The sequence below is a fragment of the Cheilinus undulatus genome, linkage group 11, assembly GCF_018320785.1.
Source record: "Cheilinus undulatus linkage group 11, ASM1832078v1, whole genome shotgun sequence".
Taxonomy (NCBI): domain Eukaryota; kingdom Metazoa; phylum Chordata; class Actinopteri; order Labriformes; family Labridae; genus Cheilinus; species Cheilinus undulatus.
This window is the reverse complement of record NC_054875.1, coordinates 24,330,078-24,346,810: the sequence shown is the minus strand read 5'-3', so window position 1 is coordinate 24,346,810 and position 16,733 is coordinate 24,330,078. Positions and strand designations below refer to the sequence as shown.

The 16,733-nt window shown below is 39.5% G+C and overlaps 1 protein-coding gene across 1 annotated transcript in view; it reads right to left on the bottom strand.

The window, feature by feature from the left end:
• The window catches only part of l1cama (L1 cell adhesion molecule, paralog a), a 55,635-nt gene extending 50,445 nt beyond the window's left edge, over window positions 1-5,190 (bottom strand). Inside the window, exon 1 of the mRNA XM_041798359.1 lies at window positions 5,061-5,190. The gene's annotated coding sequence lies outside the window, so the exon portion shown is untranslated. The remainder of the gene's footprint in view (window positions 1-5,060) is intronic.
• Between the last annotated feature and the right edge of the window lie 11,543 nt (window positions 5,191-16,733).

Genomic DNA, 16,733 nt, shown 5'->3' with positions numbered 1-16,733 from the left:
AGTGAACCTTTAATTCTGCCATTTGAAGTCACAGAAGTTAGACTTCTCCGAATGGCATGAAAGTTTGAAATTAAAACATGTGACGAATACATTTACAAGAAAATTGAGTTTTTAAGTGGTTAAGTATATGCTACTTAACAAATACTGTTTTTCAGTATAATGTAAATACCTAAAGTTACTTAAATTCAAGTGCAAGTGCACAACACTAAAAAGGCTTTTGCAAATTAATGCACAATATCTAGTGTACTTCACTGCGGTCAAAAAGTTGTTTTACTTTGTTTTTTAAGAAAATCTGTATGTTTTTAAATCAAGGTTTGCAAACTGCATTTTACAGAGTAAGAATTGGATATGAAAAGTAGCAAAAGGAACTATGTTTAAATAGATAAAATTCCTATCAAATAAATGAATTCAGTTCAATAAAAATAAGGCAGGTTTAAGATTACAACACAACTCCAAGATAATCTTTTAGTCTTAATCTTTCAGTTGAGCTGGACAGTTTTGCATCTCCTTTTACAAGCAATTACACAGACAAACATACAATACTTTAGCCATGCAGCCTTCAGATACTCCACATTATCTTTTGCAAATAAGAGGCAATAAACCAAAACTTGCAGTCTATGTGAAGCACAGTTAATTCATTCATAGTGGCATCTCATGCTGGACATTGTTCATGATAAAAACACAAACGCACACTTCTGCACAGAGCATCATCTTTGACGATGCACAAAACACTACATAGATGTGCACAGAGGGTCAATTTAGTCCATTTATAGTCACTGGTGTGGAATAAGAGGCCTCTTTGAAGGAGCTGACTGTAGTCCGGATGGAGTGACACGAAGGGGAATTCTCTGTTTCGCTAAGACAAAGACATCATTTTGCCAGAAGACACAAAAAAGGATAAGGACAGCATAAAAGAGGGACAGAGAAGGTCAGACATGGAGTTTTATATCTCCTCTCATTTATATTCAACCTTAGCTTTATCACTTCTCTCTCCAGTCTGGTTCTTTATTTTAAATGATAAGCGCTGAAGAAATTAAATTTACAGAAATGGATTTTAATAATAAAGGGATTTTTTTTTAAATCAATATATCCTCATTTTAAAATATATTTCTACAATAACTGCGGCCTCCAAATGTAGTATTGGCTTGGCAGCAATTAATTTCTCTCCAGGTTTCAAAATAATATTCACCACAGGGTTCCAGCTTTGTAATTTTATCTGCCAATATCGTATTTGTTTCCCAGGGGGATTCCACAGTTTCTCCTCCCTCACACCATCACTTTTGAGAGCTGTAATAAGGTAATTCACTCTTCCAGATTAAATTCATTTCCATACATGACGCCTCTATTTGTGCTTTAGTTTCCATCGCAGGTTCAATTGTATAATAGGGTTGGATTTATGAGCCTTTGTCTGAAAGCCTCTTTCTGGGAAGACTAATAGGAGCCATGGTCATTATTTTGATTAAGACCTCAATGTGGGCTTCTCTGTCCACCATAGGATGAATACTGACATGACAAGAGAAACCAAAGAAGTGAGTGGCAGATAGAGCAAAAAAAAGAATGGAGACACCGTAGAGGGAAATGGATTACTGTTTGCCTTTTTCTCTGTCGAAGAAAGAGAGCGAGACTCCAAAGTGATGACTGGAAAAAGGTGGTTCAGAGAAATTGCTGTGACAATCCTTTCCAGATCTGTCTCATCTTCCTTAACAGCCTTTATCTTCCCACCATCTCTGTACAGCCTTTTAAATCAGCCCTTAAGTTTTCCTCCCTGTGCCTGCCTCATTTTACCTCTGTAAATTTCATCCACCTTTCTTGCTGGCCCCCTTCCCTCCTCCTCAATTTTCCATAATCATTTACCCGTGGCTGTCCTGTCAATCCATCTGACCCTAAGCTCCCCTAAATCACCACAATGTATTCTCCACCAAACCCTGACAGCATGTCTTCACGATCCCCCCACTTGACACCCAGTGGGCAGACTCCCATCTGTGTAGTCTAAATCAAACAACCTCTGAGCTGCAACTGGGGAGGATGTGTTTGTTTGTGCATGTGTGTGTGGTGGATAGGCATTCTAAAGGTGCACATGTAAGTGAGCGCTCACACATGCAAGCCAGAGGATAACTCACGGGAGTTCACTCAGAAGCCTTTAGATCTGCGCTTGTGGGTTTGTAACTTTACAGTTTTTACTCTCAGAGGAGGATGAAAAGAAAACCAGAGATGAAAGTTATTGTTGACACTCCAGTCTCAGAGACAGTTCTCTCGCTTAACCCTTATTTTACCCCGTCGCTGCTTCTCGGCTGATTCCCCACAAAGTTGTGAGTGTGCTCTTTGATCAGCAGCAGACGCTTAAGTAATCAGGCCAGGGAGGCAACATTGGAGAATCTTTAATTTGGTGCACTGCAACAGGATCTCTGCAGCGTGTATTTGCAGTGTTTGTGTATGTTGCATAAGTGTTCAGATGTGGTTGTGAGAGCCGGATGACAGGTGAAGGTGCCCTCAGGCTGTAACAGGTTACTGAGGAGTGAATGGCCAGTGCAGCACTGCTCCTCCTTGGAGCTGCTCCTCCTAACTGGCAGACTGAGTGTAGATCATTCCTCCCCTCCTACACAACACCAGCTCTCCACTTCAACCGCAGCACTAAAGGCATTTGGCAAGAGGCCAGCATAAATCTGTAGGCATACATTGCAGTGCTTTTCCCTCATAATATTCTTCGATCGTCATTATCCTTATCTGTAAATAAAAAGTGAAGAATTCCTCCTTTAAGCCTTTCATTTCTGTGGTTCTTTCATTAGCTAGAGCCCATCCTCCCTGGTGACCTTGCCCTATTCTATATCCTAGTTGATCCCTCTCTCTCACCTCTATAGAAATAAAAGAATGCAAAGTGCTTGTTTTTTAAAAGGAAGTCCACCTTCCCCCTTTATCTTTTTATGTTGCTTACACCATCCACCCCTGCCTTTTCTCTCTCTTGTTTCTATTCCGATCTCCCTGTCCTTCTCTCCTCACATAAATCCCTGTTTCCATCCATCTCTTTGATGGAACAGCTCAATTAACCGACCAGCGTCAGAGGGGAGATTACATTCTGCACCATACTGTAGCAAAGGTAATCATAGCTTCCAAGTGTAGCAGCCTACTCTGAAAAAAAGCATCCCTGCAACACCAGCACAAACAGAAACACTGTCTGGAGATTCAGCTGCCACCGCCATACAAACCCTACTGCATTAAATAGTATGATAATGTGACCAGCAGTGGGTCTCTGGAGCATTGCTGTCACAGAGAGGAGGCACAGGCGCATACACGCTCATTCACTTCAACACGCCCTCTTCAGCAGCAGCTGTATCTTGATCTATTGTGTGAGTGTGTGCAATGCAGTATGTTTATGGATGTTGTACAGATGGTAACAAGTCATTGTCAGGCACAATGCTGTCCCTCTCATATAGTCCCTCGACTGGGTTCATCTGGGACAGGCTGCAGGCTACCTAGGCATGGAGCAACAGAGAGCGGATCCAAAACACCACCAGAGCACATAAGTTTGGTGCAGATGCATGAAGATATGGACATATCTACTATCACACATTCATTTGAACAGATTTTTGTTCGTTTAGTCTTGTATGAGCAGATGCATGGAGCTATACCTACCAACACCACACAAGTCATGCACAAACAACCTCCAGACAAAACAGCCTTTAGCTGCTGCCCCTGGTGAAACTAATACATCATTAACACAGCCAAGGGAACATTGTCTTTTTCTGCCATTGGATGGAACAGATGTGTAACAGGCCACAAAGGATGACAGCAGGCAGCTGTATGGCAAACAGCCAGGTGAGCCTCTGCTTTTCATGGGCACACCTCCACAGTCTGCTGCGAGCACGGCCCCACCCTTATTTTCACCTCCCCTGATATCTCTCTTACTCTGTCTCCTGTTGATATTTGAATCTCTACATCTCCTCTTCCTGCCCCTTTTTTAGACTCCTGTGCCATCTCCCCTACAAGGTCTGTAGTTTCAGGTTGCTCTGCTCTGACGTTGCCCTTACCAAAGAGACTCACTGCAGCCGCAGGAGATAAGATTGGTGGACTAGAAAATTGTTGTCGTCTGCTCCGCTGTGCTGTTCACCATACAGCTGAGTTTCATCCTCCACATCAATGAAAATCACAGCAGCACATGCCCATGCAATCATGGGTAGTACTTAACATTAAGCCAGACAGCGATTAGCTGGGGGAGGGGAATGTGCAGAGAAAATGAACATTAATATTAAGCGAAGAATTTGTCCAGGTAATTAGTCTCAGCTAGCAGAAAAATGCAAATACAGATGGCAAAGGAGCAGATTTAAACAACAGTTGTTTCACATAATTTATACAAAATTGTGTAGAATGGCCACCAGTGTATTTGTGCTATAAATCTTAAGTAATGCCATTGATTCCAGTGATGTTTAAATCCAAATGAGATGTTTTGAACACAAGTAACTTGTCCTCAGGAATATCATATGAAACAACAAAACCAAAGATTTAGAGAGTAAATCTTGTAATCTTACCAATAAAATGCTCAGAGAGTGGTCCAAAGCACTGCTGTAGACTGAATATCAATGTTATCTGAAATCCTGTTGCATGCTGTGATTCATCAAACAGCGAGATAATACACAAAACTTGAGAACTAAGAAGAACTGATCTCTTAGGCTTATCTACACCAACAGGTTATCGATAAAACCTGTTTTCAGTGAAAAATAATCAATTGTGACCCCAATAACCACTGAAATAAAAGAGTTTTGACATTTGTATAATAGCCATTTCTTCCCAATCTAAGCCCATTAGACAAAATTTTCTTTCATAGTTTTGGTAAACAGTACTAAGCCAGCTCGGTATAGGACTAATTCCAATGAAAAGCTGTTAAAGACAGAGCTGTGAAGCTGATTCAGTGAAAAACAGACTGGCAGTGAAAAAACTGTGCTAAAATGCAATTCCATATCAAGCCACCTCCACCTAACAGCCTAATTAATCTTCCCACAGGCTCTGTTAGCTCTGTTTCTACTCACCGACAAACTGTTCATTTTAGGTCAGAAAGATCCTCTTACCCTCACAGGGATGCTCCCTTCTTCTGGCACCTCCTTGTTTTTTTCCCTCCTCTCTCTTCCTTATCTACTTGTGCCTTTTCTTCCTCCTCTCTATGAAATTGATTGTGCACCTCTCCTCTCTGCTGATGCTGCAGTGATAGAAAAACACACCCTCCTTCGGCCGCTCGCTCTCTCTCTCCCTCCCTGACTCTCATTGGTTGCCTGTTAGAGGTGACATCACCCTTCTTCACAGCCTGCCTGCCTCCTTCTCTCCTCTGTCCCCTCCCTCCTCTCTCTCTCTTTCTCACCTCACTCCTCTGTGGATTCTGACCATTCCTTTATTGTAACCCCCCCTTCTCGTGTCCTCTGTCTATTCCCTCTGTCCTCTCCTTCCTCCCTTGTATAGAGTCTGGATTAGTTGGTCCGACTGCTTGTATTCAGCCATGCAGAGCTAAGCACAATAATGCATACTATAGACTACATCTGCATAGCACACAGCCTATGGCCCTCCAGCGTTTCTTCCTCTCTATCCTCTCCTCCTGTACCAAACAGACTACAAAGGTGAAAAAAAATGACAGTTTGAGTTTTCTGTTAATGTTCTCCATGCTCCACTGGGCTTCACTTTCATAAGCTCTTTTAATTCATTCTGCCACAAAGACATTGGCTGGGCTGCGGTTCATTATGGTCTAATCAAAGGCATGACTGGGATAAAACTTACGTAACGCTGATGAATAAAAATGTGTCAGAAATTACTGCCGTCTCTTATCTTAGACTGGGAGGGGGGGAGGCCGTTGAGATGCAGAGATTCACTGATTTCAGGGTAATTAAGAAGTGGATAACGCAGACTGGCAGGGTGATTGTGATCCACCACACGTGTCGACAGAAATCACAGGGTTTTATTAGACTTACTCTGACCTGTTTGTATCTTGATTACTGTGGACTTATGTGTCAGTGAGTTTGCCTCATTTCCTCTAAGGCTCATCCACAATCCAGAAATGAAAACTGAACCTTCCCTTTAATTGCTTTTAAAGCACTGCATGGACTGGCATGGGTTTATATTTTAAACCTCTTCCACCTTCAAAAACCCCTTAGATCCTCTAAACAATTAGTGCTCTCAATTCCACACTCCTATTTAAATTTGAAACTCGGTGGGCTTTTACAAATTCTGCCTGCAGTCTGTTGAATAGTCTACCTCTCTCTGAAATGGTGTCTGAAGGTTTTATTTCACATACATTTATGCTACTAGACCCACTTTAATTTGTAAGGGACTGTGCTATGTGCTGAAATCAAACATAAACAAAAAGAAAAAATTAACCAAAGAAAAATTTCTAGGGATTCAATTATTGCAGATTTAAACTACAATGACAAGTTGAGCACTGTTAAATACGTAACTCTGATATAAATAATAAAGGATGCACTGATACGATGCCATAACTTAAAAACACAGCAGATACTGTACTCAGTATCATTTAACAGCATCACGTTTGCCTCATTTCAAAAGAGTAGGTAGGCGAAGCTAGAGCCATGTCTGCAGACTGGAGTTATTTGAACATAAATGAGGATGACAAAAGTAGAGCACGCTGCAAACTATGCACTGCTAAACTGTCAAGAGGAGGGGTGGAAAACATCTGATGAATATAAAATGAACTTTCCAGAATAATTTAGGCACTGTAACAGTTTAATTAAGCAGTGGTGTTGACAGGTTTGTAATGTATTAAGTCCCTGGGACCCACAGGTGGTGATCTCAATGGGTCCCATGGAAATTAAGTGGGTACCCTGTAAAACACTTGTTCCTTGAGAAATGAAAAAGTTTCATTAATCACTGGTGAAAATAAATATGAGCAAAAGTTAAGTTAACGTAATTAATCCTGTGATATTAACAATAAAAATAGAAGTTTCTAGCTTTACATTAGTACACCTAAGCCTGAGCCCCTTGGCCCCTTAGTTCCTGAGCAAGAGTAATTCACTCAATGTAAACCAGTCTTCTTAAGTTCATCAACATAACAAAACCTGATCTTGTTATCTTTACTTTTATTTCACTCCGTATTTCAAAACTCTACAGTACCCATGAACTATCAATGTCCTCTGTGATGCACTGTTGGCATTTACAAATGAGAAATGAAGCTTTTCAAACAATCAGGAACATCTGAACTGCTGGCTGAAGACAGAGGTCATAGCAGTGATGGTGGATCAGATTGATGAAATTCAAATCTTGGGAGTATGTAGGCAGAATATTCCTATTATGCCCTTGGGCAGCGCATTTATATAAGTTTTAGACGTGTTTAAATGTGTTCAGGTGAGTTCAGACATTGATGTTGAGACACTGCTGGGGTTCTCTTGCTCATGTCTCTGATGTATTATTGTTGTTTTTGATAAACAGAGAAAAACTTTTTACGTGTTCCACAGTTAACAATAATGAGGAAGACTTTTTTGCACAAAGTTGTTCTCCCATCTTTTGGAGACCAAAAAGTGAAAAAAAAAAAATTCATTTATAATTATAAAAGATGTCCTTGCACTTCTTTGTATAGGCCCTATATGTGCAATGAGCCCACAGAGGGCCACATCACAGGCTCTTTCTCTCCATTATGAGCTATTTCCACCGCCTCCTCCAGAATGACATGTAGTTTGACAAAGTATGAGATGACAGAACAGCCTGCCATGGATCGTCACAGTCCAGTCACAATGCATTTTGGAATACAGACGATATGGCAGATAGCATTAGCAGAAATGATTGAAAAATGGATTAAAAAATAGACAAGAAGAGGTTCAACATAAGCGTTAGTGGTGTGGATTTTATCTTTAGAGACCCCAGAAAATTTCCGAAGTTCCAGGCTCACTAGAAAAGCCTCCTTAAGTGGTACAAAGGCATGGATCATTAGAATGACCAAATAGTACACTCCCAGAGTAAAAAAGTAAGTCACTACAATTTATGGTTCAAAAGATTTCTTAAAACAATCTCTGTCTTTTTTGTCTTCTCTTCTTTTTGACACTGTCTGTCTCATGCATATTGAACTGAATTATAATTTTTCATTTGATAGGGATGATGCAGTTTAACAAAGTTTTATAACAGAGCATGAAGCTGATGTGCTGAACAGACAGCTATAGTGATTGCTAATCACTACAGTCATGGATGAAAGTATTGGCACCCTTGGAATTTTTCCAGAAAATACACCATTTCTCTCAGAAATTGTTGCAATTAAAAATGTTTTTGGTATACATGTGTTCATTGCCTTTATGTGCATTGGAACAAGACAAAAAAAATCTAAAGAAAAAGGACAAAATTGACATAATTTTACACAAAACTCAAAAAATGGGCTGGACAAAAATATTGGCACCCTCAAATTCATATTTGGCTGCACACCCTTGGAAAAAAATAACTGAAAATAACAAATCACTTCCTATCACCATCAACAAGCTTCTTACACCTCTCAACTGGAATTTTGGACCACTCTTCTTTTGCAAACTGCCCCAGGTCTCTCAGATTTGAAGCGTGCTTCTTGCAACAGCAGTTTTGAGATCTCTTCATAGGTGTTCAATGGGATTTAGATCCGAACTCATTGCTGGCCACTTTGGAACTCTCCAGCGCTTTGTCTCCAATCATTTCTTGGTGCTTTTTGAGGTTTGTTTAGGGTCAGTATCCTGCTGGAACACCCATGACCTCTGACGCAGACCCAGCTTTCTGACACTAGGCCCTACATTGCGGCCCAAAATCTTTTGATAGTCTCCAGATTTCATGATTCCTTGCACACAGTCAAGGCACCCAGTGCCAGAGGCAACAAAATAACCCCAAAACATCCTTGAACCTCCACCATGTTTGACTGTAAGTACTGTGTTCTTTTCTTTGTAGGCCTCATTCTGTTTTCTGTAAACAGTAGAATGACCTGCTTCTCCAAAAAGCTCTACCTTAGTCTCATCTGTCCACAAAATGTTCTCCCAGAAGGACTGAGGCTCACTCAGGTACATTTTTGCAAACTCCAGTCTGGCTTTTTTATGTCTCTTTGTCAGCAGTGGGGTTCTCCTCGGTCTCCTGCCATAGCACTTCATCTCATTCAGATTACGACGTATGGTCCGAGCTGACACTTTTGCACCCTGAGTCTGCAGGACAGCCTGAATTTGTGTGACAGTTGACTGAGGATGTTTATCCACCATTCCAACTATCCTGTGTTGCATTCTTTTGTCAATTTTTCTCTTCCATCCACATCCAGGGAGATTAGCCACAGTTCCATGGGTTGTAAACTTCTTGATTATATTACGCACAGTAGACAAAGGAATTTCAAGATCTCTGGAAATGGTCTCGAAACCTTGAGATCGTTCATATTTTTCTACAATTTTGCTTCTTAAGTCCTCAGACAGTTCTGGGCTTTTCTTTCTCTTCTCCATGCTTGGTATGACACACACAGGCACACAACACAAAGGCTGAGTCAACTTTTATACATTCTAACTGGCTTCAGGTGTGATTGCCAGCACCTGTTACTGCCACAGGTGATTTTAAATGAGCATCACATGCCTGAAAAAAAATGATTTACCCACAGTTTTAAAAGGGTGCCAATAATTTTGTCTGGCCCATTTTTTGAGTTTTGTGTAAAATTATGTCAATTTTGTCTTTTTTATTCTGATTTTTTGTGTTGTTCCAGTGCACATGAAGGCAATAAACACATGCATACCAAAAACATTTGTAATTGCAACAGTTTCTGGGAGAAAATGGTGTATTTTCTGGAAAAATTCCAAGGGTGCCAATACTTTCATCCATGACTGTAGTGATTTGCAAATTTCCTAGTTGGGCCTTTGAGTGCACAGTTCATAAAATTTAACAGCATTTAACGGCTTAAAATGGCACGGCAGTTTACAGAATAAAGAGACAATTAAATATATTCACATAATAAACCAAAACATAAATGCTATAAACCGGTTCAAATAGGAAAGTTAAAACATGACAATCTAAAAATGATTACAGCTCTGGTTTGCTTTCAGCCAGCACTTGAGCTTTGTTGTTGAAGGATTTTAAATCTTTGATTAGCTTTATTTCAGTTGGTAATGAATTACAGAGTTTAATGAAGAAAGCTGAATGACCAAATGTTGATCTACGCTTTCGTATGCTACAATTTCCGTTCACTGTGCTACTTGTTACCCTGCGACCGTCCTGTCTTTGAAGAAATTTTGACAAAGGTTCAAGGGCACATTTATTAATACATTTAAAAACTAATTTGAGAAAACAAAGATGCATGAAGCTCTGAACTCAGTAGATTGTGTTTTTTTCAGAATGGGTGGATTTTTTTGTCCATTTTTGTCCATTATTTTCCTTATTGTATTATGATGAAAGATTTCTGATTGTTGAAGGTGAAGCTTGAGCCGACTGTGTATATATAAAAAATCAGAGAAAATCATGAAGTGCATAAATACCTGCTCTACCTGAGTTGGTATGTAATGCCTAATTCATTTAAAACAATTCAGGTTGCTCTTTTCTGATTTTCTTCACATGCTTATCAAACCTGAGCTACGGATCCTAAATTACTCCCAAGAATTGGATTCTTCAACCTCTATTTCAATAGTCTTTTTCTAAACAAAAACTTTTAAGTGAACCTTGTTTCCTGATGTAGAAATGCAACTACACAGTCTTACTAAGATTCAAAACAAGATGATTATGTTACAGCCACTGTTGGACTTCATACATGTTCTCATTTGAGATCTCTGCCGCTTTGCTAGGCAACTTAGCAGAAGCATAGATGACCACATCATCATTTGCTTTGGGCAAATCATATATAAAAAATTTTTTAAAAAAAAAGGAAAAGGGCCAAGAACTGACACTTGGGGGATACCCATAGTGTATTTCTTTTTTAAAGATTGTAGGTCAAATTTTATGCACTGTTCTCTATTTTTTAAACAGGACTTAAACCAATCAACTGTGCTCTTAGAAGAATTAAAAGATGACAACTTGGAAGGAAGAATGTTGTGGTTGATAGTATCAAATGACTTTTTTAGGAAAAAATGTTTGTACTCTGTATCAGTGTGTACCCAGTTTCTTCTGATGTGGGAAATATCCTCAGTTAAACTTGTAAATTATATTTCAACCTTCTGAGTATGATGCTACTTTCGATGTCTTTTAATTTTACTAATGTGCCATGCATGTTCTTTTCATACAAATGTTTTAGTGACTTTGCTTATCCCTGAAATATATGAACAAATAAAGACTCTTCCATCAATTTCAGCCTTAAACTGTTTAAGGTGCTAAAGACTTCAAGTCATACTGGTTCTGTTATCATACTAGACATGAATGCAAATTCAGGTAAATGATACTCACTTCTTGTAGATTAGCAGGCTGACTCCTCCAAATAGACAATATCACAAAATGATATGCAGAAGGGTTTGATCTGTTTCTGAAATAAGAGAACAGAAAAAATAAAGACTGGGGTATGAAACACACACCCCTTGCACACCCGAGCCTAAAAATAAAATCAGAACTTTCTTACTACTATAATTGGCAGAGCGTCTGTCTCAATTTTCATGCTGCATTGTTGCACCAATTGTCCTTGATACCTCTCTGGAGACTTCTTGGGTGTACTGGCTCAAAACTGGTGCACTCTTTCCACCACAGTGTCAAAAAAGGAGAAAGACTTTGTTCTCAGAGGCAGGTTTCACCATTAGGCAAAAGTAGAGAACCTAGACAACTAGGTGCTCCAATAAAGGTAAAGCTTTAACAAACAAAACAAACCTAATTTAGTCCAGAGAGCACACTAGTTCAAAAGTTTAGCAGTAACCACAATAAACGTGGATTGGTTTATTATTAAAACAAGCACACCTTTATGATCCTTTAGTCTGTTTTGACTGAGTATTGCATCAGTAAAGCAATCAAGGGCTTCATTGGCTATTGGTAGGTTTACACTGTGCAATCTTGGCACACCTTTGGCCAGAAGCAAACGGCTGTAATTTTGGAGCACCTTTCTCAAGCTCTCTTCTTCTTGGATTGAGGTGACAGCGTGTCTGACACACTATATTGCCAAAAGTATTCGCTCACCTGCCTTGACTCGCATATGAACTTAAGTGACATTCTTAATCCATAGGGTTTAATATGATGTCAGTGCACCCTTAACAGCTTCAACTCTTCTGGAAAGGTTTTCCACAAGGTTTAGGAGTACGTTTATGGAAAATTTTCACCATTCTTCCAGAAGAGCATTTGTGAGGTCGCACACGGATTGTTGGACAAGAAGGCCTGGCTCTCAGTCTCTGCTCTAATTCATCCCAAAGGTTTTCTATCAGGTTGAGGTCAGGACTCTGTGCAGGCCAGTCAAGTTCATCCACACCAAACTCTCTCATCCATGTCTTTATGGACCTTGCTTTGTACACTGGTGCACAGTCATGTTGGAACAGGAAGGGGCCATCCCCAAACTGTTCCCACAAAGTTAGGAGCATGGAATTGTCCAAAATCTCTTGGTATGCTGAAGCATTCAGAGTTCCTTTCACTGGGACTAAAGGGCCAAGCCCAGGTCCTGAAAAACAACCCCACACCATAATCCCCCCTCTACCAAACTTTACACTTGGCACAATACAGTCAGACAAGTACCGTTCTCCTGGCAACCGCCAAACCCAGACTCGTCATTGAGATTGCCAGATGGAGAAGCGCGATTCATCACTCCAGAGAATGCATCCCCACCGCTCTAGAGTCCAGTGGCAGCGTGCTTTACACCACTGCATCTGACGCTTTGCATTGCACTTGGTGATGTATGGCTTGGATGCAGCTGCTCAGCCATGGAAACCCATTCCATGAAGCTCTCTACGCATTGGTCGTGAGCTAATCTGAAGGCCACATGCAGTTTGGAGGTCTGTAGCAATTGACTCCGCAGAAAGCTGCAATCTCAAATCTGAGAGGGATCTGTGGGTGGAGTTCCCCACCATGCCCTAGGGCAGAGTGTTTGGATGCTGCCTGTTGTAGAGTGATCCCTGCTGGGGTTCTTATGGTCATGTTTTCAGTGAATTGTTGTTATTTTGCTGTTAGAGACAGTTGCACCATGGGTGAAGTTATCTGCTGAATAAGAGTTTCCGGTTGTGACTTTAGATGTGCCTGAAGGACGCATAGAGCATCAGAATGCATCGCTTTGCTATAAGGTCAACTCTCTGCTTTGTTCTTGCCAAGGAGGACCCACTTTGCCACATATTTTTGAGAGGTACTGCAGCTCTGTCGGATTGTTACATATTTAATTTTTTAAAAACTGAAGTTAAACTGTATGTAGTGTAGACCAATACAGACACTAATGTATGAAATTTAACCCTACCGAGTTCAATTAACACTGTCAATTTTTCTTTGTATTTTATTTTATCATAGGGGTGTGACTTTATCTGAACAACCTGGTCTCTTTTCTCATTCTTACCATTAAGGAAATATCTTATCTTACTGTACAACTCCTCAGTATCTACTCAGTATTTAGAGTAAACTTTATATTAAATAAATTTTGCTTTTAGATTTATAGACCACTACTTTTACTTGTACTTAAATAAATTTTAACCACAATAACTCTTTTACTTGAGCACAATGGTCATGTACTTTTCCAGCTCTTGTTTTTATGCTACAATATCACAGTCATAATTAGATAATTTATAACAATAATATATTTATCTTTTAAGATAAGAATGAAATCGACATTTTATTTTAGCTAGTTTGGATAACTGGGGCAACACCATGTCCAGTTACAAAGCTTCATCCTCACAGAGCTGCTGTATTTTTTTTTTTATTTTTTTTATTTTTTTTTGTGCTTCTGTAAAGTGAGGGTGCCAGCTTGCCCATCTGCCATTGGTTCCCCGTCGATGCCAGGCATGCGGACAAAAGCTGCCACCAAAGCAGACAACATGGGAACAATGATTGATGAGTTGTTTGTTTGGTTAAGGGAGAGGCTGTGTTGCATGAGATGCTGCATGGCTGGAGAAAGAAAGGCAGAGAGTTCAGAGTCATAACTTTGATGGAAGGTCAATTTTTTTTTGGGGGGGGGGGGGGGGGCGCTAATGTCAATGTGGACTGGACACTGCTGCAGATATAACACAATGAATACCATGACAGTGATTTAAAGTCTGTGTAGAGTAAAAATAGATATTAAACTAAAAATAGATGCTGGGAATTACAGATTAAGACAGAAGGCTTTTCATTGCTTCAAGGTGCTGGGCCAAATGGGGGGCCAGACAACGCAGTTACATTCCTTATCGTAACCCTGTACCCTCTTGCTATGATAAAATAATGCACTGCATGCTTGAATTTGAAGAATTTAAAGTGCAGTTTTTTTGACAGTTGAAAGAGGCGGGCCTATCTAGTAAGTTGTGCATATTATTGGGTAGCATTCAACAAACATTCTGCATTATTCAAGAGCATGAAACTTCATTTTCAGCATTATTTTTAATAACTTAAATAGGCAATAAGAAATTCTTCTTTTGTAATACTCATGTTTTTTTATTTACACAGACTTTAAAATTACAGAGCAGAAAGTAATTTAGATTCTGAGTCATGAGTGATTAAAAATCTATTAGGACAAAAACTGGCACTGCAATATTTCTAAGCCATTGGCCTTGAGGACAAGGAGGGAGTAACAGTTGTTATCAGCTCGAAGGAAGTCTCACTTAGACGGATCAATTAAGTGCAAAAGGCAGTCTCTCCTGTGGGAATGTTTTCCTTCCTCAGTGTTGTATATCAAAACTAATAAATGAAAGAAAAACAAGAGGTAAATGGTGAACGCCCCTCCCTGACCTCTGTTGTATGACCTTTTTTATGAGGAGACATTTGCCTCAGCTGCCAGTACCTCCTACAGAGCCTCCTGTCTGGGCCCTTCCCTCAGATCCATTCATCTGTGAGGGACGTCTTTCTTGCCCTTGCAAAAGCTCTCTTCTAATTTCCCTCCTCCCGACTTGAGTGTAGGTGAGTCAGCTGGCAGACTGGTGGGAGAGATGGAGTGATATATGAGGAGAGAGACGGGAGCGTGGAGCAAGACCAGAGAGGAAGAGACGGGGGGAAGGGATGACCATGAATGAACAACTTAAAGTCTGAAGTTGCAGGAAAAACAGATGCAGTCAGCAAAACACAGAAGGGGGAGAGAGACAATTCCATCAGCTTAAAAAGTGAATGGATGGAGGCAATATAGTAAATGGCTGCAGTGAGGGTGTGGAGGTTCAGACAGAGAGGGAGAGAAGTATTAAGATGGAAAGAGGATCAGATTGAAGCAGAGGGAGATAAGAGAAAACTGTTGTAAACTAAGTAGCAGTGAGTACAAATAAATACAGACATCTCTGAGAAAATCAGATGCAGTCAGAAAAGTCTAGCTGTAGAGAAACAGACTGGAGAGAAAAAGACAAGTGACACACCTGGTAATGTTTGATTTGTAACCCTCAAAGGCAAACTCAAACAGGGATGCAATGAAAATGTTTAATGCTGGAAAATGTGCATAAGGCAAGACAGGCTCTATCTGTAGTCTGTGTTTGTATTAATAAAGAATGAAATGGGGTGTTTTAGCAGATGGACCATACATGAGGAAGCACAGTGGACACAGATGGCTGAGGAAAAGGGAACTAAAGTTCTAGTTTATGAGAAATCAGTTTTAAAGTGCTGGCCAAAAATTTCTGGCAAAAAAATGAGCTCTCTCTGGCATAAACTTTTTTAAAAAGAGGTACAGGATAAAGAAGTATTAGGATTTGTTCCTATTTTAATAAGGAATGTAGTGGCCTCTAACAAAACAGTGTTCTTTGTGATGTATATTTTGGCTTTTTGTTTTGTAGAGACTTTTCTTACCCAACAGAACAAGAGAGCTAGAGTCAGGATTCACCAACTATTATTGTCCCTAGCTACCATGTACATTCTCTGTCTATCTAGGGATGTACCAAGAGATTTGACCAAAGACTACTAAGACTTGGCTTTTTATTACAATTACATTTTTTTGTTACAAATTGAATATAATACTAGAAATATGTGTGCTTGTATATATCTCGACATACTATGTAATCTTACATTGATAAACATAGAATATAACAGAACAGAATTAAGTTGAGCTATTCTTAAAGTATAGAAATACAAGCTCATTTACACTATCATCAAAAAATGTAGTCCTGCATTATTACAATTATCTTTGTGAAATCTGAAGATGAGGATTTTCTCCGTTTGCTGTAATGAATTAAAGTGCTTACAGAAAAGGGAAACAAATATATCAGTAATAGTAATCCAAATGCACTATGATAAGATGTATTGATGTGTGACAGAACTGAAACATGTGAATGGAACATAATCTGAGAGTACATGGGATATGAATTCTCCAACTCTACCTATGAACATTGATGCTCTGGAGACAACCCTTCGTTTTCAGAATATTACTATTTAAAAATGTTATCTGCAGTGTTTTGTTTTTAAGCTACAAGAGCACAAAAACAGCATGAACAGAAATGAAGATGACAATCCATTTGGCTGTCTCCCAGCAGATATAAATACAGAAGAAGAACTGATATGTTTGACCTGTTGGAGAGAGAGGAGAGCAGATAAACAAACAACACTTACAAAACACAATGAACCACAAATACCAAGGACAACAAAATACAAAGAAAAGAGGCAAATAATAGAGCAATGTTTCTAGGCAGTTTAGTGCAAATACTGTAATCATTTGTTCAATTGTGGAAACACATAATATAATTCATATTACTTAAAAACACACAACTCAGATTTGATGTTATTTATCC